Raw genomic sequence first — 4,907 nt, 5'->3', positions numbered from 1 at the left:
CATCATAAGGTCAGAAGTGGGGAAGTTCACTGATGATTGCACAATGTTCAGAACCATTCACAACTTCTCAGATATTGAAGTCATCCATGCCAATGTGCAGCAAGATCTGGGCAACATTTAGACCTGGTTTGATAAGTGGCAATTAACCTTCATCCCACACAAGTGCCATTTGCAACAAGTGCAATGATCATCTCCAACAAGAGAGAACTTAACTATCTCCCCTTGACATTCAATGGCATTCTCATTGCTGAGTCCCCCACTATCAACATCCTGGGGGTTATCATTGATTGGAAACTGAACTGGGCCAACCATATAAATACTTTGGCACAAGAGCAGGTCAGAGGCTGGGAGTTCTGCAGTGACTCCCAAAAGTCTGTCCACCTACATGGCACAAGTCACTCTCAACTTGCCTGGATGAGTGCAGCTCCAACAACACTCAAGAAACTCAACACCATCCAGGACAAAACAGCCCACTTGATCAGCACCCCTTCCACCACCTTAAACATTCACTCCTCCACCACTGATGCACAGTAGCAGCTGTGTACCATGTACAAGATGCATTGAAGTAATTTATCAAGGATCCTTCGACAGCACCTTCCAAACCCGCAATCTTTACTACCTAGAAGGACAAGGGCAGCAGATACACAGGAGCACCACCACCTGCAAGATCCCCTCAAGCCACACATCATCCTGACTTGGAACTATATTGCCTTTTCTTCACTGTCACAGGATCAAAATCCTGGAACCAGCAACACTGTAGGTGTACCTGTACCACATGGACTGCAGCAGTTCAAGAAGGCGACTCACTACCACCTTTTCCTGGGCTGTTAAGGATGACAACATACGCAGGCCTTGCCAGTGATGCCTACATCCCATGAAAGAAGAAAAACAAACCAGATTTTCCAGGAGTACATCTTCTACCCGAACTTTATTACGGAGCGATCACATCACAAAAGATGCTATCATTGAGTTATGCTACCTATTGCAGCCGCAACTCAAACCTTGAAGCAGGGCATAGACAACACTGCTTATGGTTGTCAAGATCACTGTGGCCACTAACTTCTATGTAACAGTCTCCTTCCATTTTGCAGCAGTTGACATCAGTGACATCTCCCAGTTTGTTTCCACCTCCGTATCAGGGAAGTCACTGAGGTTCTATATACCAGGAGGAACATCTACATATTTTACCCCAAGCACAGAGTAAAGGAAGACAAGAGGGCATTAAGCTTCACCTGCATCGAGTTGGCAAAATAATGGTCATATAATTAGGCCAAATAATATGCAAGAGGATGCACCTGTTTAGCAAAAATGAGCAGCAGGAAGAGGATGAACATGCATGGACCCTCATGATTGAAGCTTCATAGATTGGGTGCTATCTCAACAAGTGTCATGAAAAATATTCCCTTTGATTGCAATTCTCTGTGACCATAACCATTGTCCGTTATATCTCCTGATCCTCTTTCACCTTTATGCAGCCTTTAACTCAGTTAAACACACCATATTCCTCCAGTACTTCTCTAATTTCCTGTTCAGTAGGACTGCTCTTATGTGAGTCCATTCTTACCTATCCTAGTAATGACTTCTCCTCCCATCCCTATACTATTGTCTCAAGAGTTTCCCAAGGAGTCATCATTGGTCTCCTTCATTTCCTTCATCTACATGCTTCCCTTAGAGGCATTATCTGGAGACATGGGGTCACTATTCACATATGCTGATGATACCCAGCTGAGCCTATCACTTCTCTTGACCCTCCATTGCAATCATGATGTCAGGCTGCTTATTCAATATCCAGTCTTAATACTGTGGAAAGAATGAAGCTAAGGTTGCAAACTCCATAACTTTCCCTACTATCGTCTGAGGCTGAACCAACCTGTCCCCAAACTCAACGTCCTGTTCAAACACAAGCTGAACCCCTGCCCCATATCATCTCCATAACTGATAGCTGCTGGGAAGCAGAAAGAAGAGTTGAGAGATGAATGAGGACCAGCATCAAAGGCTATAATTGTTCAAGGTACAAAGGTCCAGCCATTGTCCTAAAGACCCAGGCACCTTTGTAAACACCTACAATTTTCTTGGATAGCATTGGCAATGATATGAAGCAAATGTGTAATATGCTTAAATAGTTGTGTGAGATCTGTGTAATTCAGATTCTATGCTAGGCAATATTTTAACTTAATTGACCATCATTCTTCATACCTTGTCATTTTTCTTTAAGTTGGATAAGTTGTATCTTATAAAAACAAAAAAACTGCGGATGCTGGAAATCCAAAACAAAAACAGAATTACCTGGAAAAACTCAGCAGGTCTAGCAGCATCGGCGGAGAAGAAAAGAGTTGACGTTTCGAGTCCTCATGACAAGATTTCTGTTCTTGGACTCGAACTCAAGTTCTGTCGAAGGGTCATGAGGACTCGAAACGTCAACTCTTTTCTTCTCCGCCGATGCTGCCAGACCTGCTGAGTTTTTCCAGGTAATTCTGAAGTTGTATCTTATGTTTGATGCAACACAGCACATTCTTCTGAGGCCAGTTGAGCCCCCTGGATCTTTTGATTATTTGCTTGATGCTCTTCATTGCAATTCCCTTTTTCTCTTACCCTTTTAGCCATATTCTGCAGGGTACTGACTGAAAACGTGGCCTTATTTTGCTTTGCAATCTCCACTGCTCTTCAAATGTGCTGAGTTAGCAGTTGTATTTACTCATCGTAGACTAGTAACCCATAGCTACCAACTGGGTTGCTTAACTGGAAATGAACTGATTCTCAAACAGGTGTCATCGGAGTGGCTGATCTGTTGGGGTTAGCACTATCGTAGCAGAGCTCAATGGTACACTGATTAAAGTTGTTTGGAAGTGAAATGTGAATTAATTAGTTCTAATTAATTCACTTTTCAGCAGATAAATTAAACTCCTTTAAAATTCAGATTCTATCAGAACAATTTTGACTCACTATGATTTTATCACACAGCATAAAACACTGATCATGGTATACATAGATTGGGACAAATAGAAGATAGAGTGGAACACAAAACATAGAATACAGAACAAGGAACCCACACAGAATTTGATAGTCAGCTTGACCTTACTTGACCTCAAACTTTCAAAATCACCCTTAATTGGACATTATATGTGATAGAATATTTCTCTTGAGAAGTGTGAGTGAAAGGTTTGAGGACCCCTGTCACATTAGGTGGTTTGAGCTGGATATTTTTTTTATTAATTGGATGTGGGCCAGCACTTGCTGTGGGTCTAGAGTCACAAACAACAATGGAATGGTTTCATAAACATCAGTTAGACTTTTAACTCTAGAGTTTTATTGGATTTAAATTCCACCATCTGCCACGGTGGGATTCAAACCTTGGTCCCTAGAGTGTTACCCTGGATCTTTGGGTTACTAGTCCAGTGACAATACCACTACACCATTGGTCCAATCACACATTTAGAAATCATCAAGACCATTAATTTAAGGTAACATTACTTAAAGATAATTGTAATGATAGTTTTTCAATTTGAATTGTTTAAAAGCCAGAGCTTGGACAGTTGAGTTGAAATATAAAATTATTTCCTGCTATTCAAGGTTCTTCTGCCTTCCAACTTTTCACTTGTGTTCCTATATATAGGATTCAAAGGCTATGGGCACTGACAATATTCTGGCAATAGTACTGCAGACATGTGTTCCAGAACTTGCCATGCCCGCAGCTCAGCTGTTCCAGTACAGCTACAACATTGGCATCTACTCGGCAATGTGGAAAATTGTCCAGGTATGTCCTGTACACAAAAATCAGGACAAATCCAACCAGGCCAATTACTGCCCCATCAGTAATGTAATGGAAGGAGTCATCAACATTGCTATCAAGCGGTACTTGCTTAGCAATAACCTGCTCACTGATGATCAGTTTGGGTTCTACTTAGCTTCTCACTTCATTACAGCCTTAGTCCAAACATGAACAAAAGAGCTGAACTCCAGAGGTGAAGCAAGAGTGACTACCCTTTACATCAAGCAGAATTTGACTGATTGTGGCATCAAGGAGCCCTGGCAAAATTGGAGTCAATGAGAATTAGGGGGAAAACTCTCCACTAGTTGGAGTCATACCTAGCGCAAAGGAAGATGGTTGTGGTTATTGGAGGTCAATCATCTCAGTTCCAGTACAACACTGCAAAAGTTTCTCAGGGTAGTGTCCTCAGCCCAACCATCTTCAACTGCTTCATCGATGACCTTCCTTCCATCATAAGATTAGGAGTGGGGATGTTCGCTGATGATTGCACAATGTTCAGCACCATTCGCAACTCCTCAGATACTGAAGCTGTCCATCTCCAAATGAAGCAAGACCTGGACAATATCCGGGCTTGGCTGACAAATGGCAAGTAACATTCGTGCCACACAAATGTCAGGCAATGACCATCTCCAACACAAGAGAGTCTAACCATCGCCCCTTGACATTTAATGGCATTACCATCACTGAATCCCCCACTATCAACATCCTAGGGATTACTAATGATCAGAAATTGAACTGGACTAGTCATATAAATACTGTGGCTACAAGAGCAGGTCAGAGGCTAGGAATCCTGTGGCAAGTAACTCACCTCCTGACTCCCCAAAGCCTGCTCACCACCTGCAAGGCAAAAGTCAAGAGTGTGATGGAATACTCTGCACTTGCCTGGATCAGTGCAGCTCCAACAACACTCAAGAAGCTTGACACCATCCAAGTCAAAGCAGCCAGCTTGATTGGCATCCACAAGCATTCACTCCCTCCACACTGATGCACAGTGGCAACTGTGTATGTGCCATCTCCAAAATGTACTGCAGCAACTCACCAAGGCTCCTTAGACAGCACCTTCCAAACCCACGACCGCTACCATCCAGGAAGACAAGGGCAGCAGACACATGGGAACACCACCACCTGGAAGTTCCCC

The sequence above is a fragment of the Carcharodon carcharias genome, chromosome 14, assembly GCF_017639515.1.
Source record: "Carcharodon carcharias isolate sCarCar2 chromosome 14, sCarCar2.pri, whole genome shotgun sequence".
Taxonomy (NCBI): Eukaryota; Metazoa; Chordata; class Chondrichthyes; order Lamniformes; family Lamnidae; genus Carcharodon; species Carcharodon carcharias.
The sequence above is the reverse complement of the archived record's forward strand: the minus strand, read 5'-3'. Positions refer to the sequence as shown.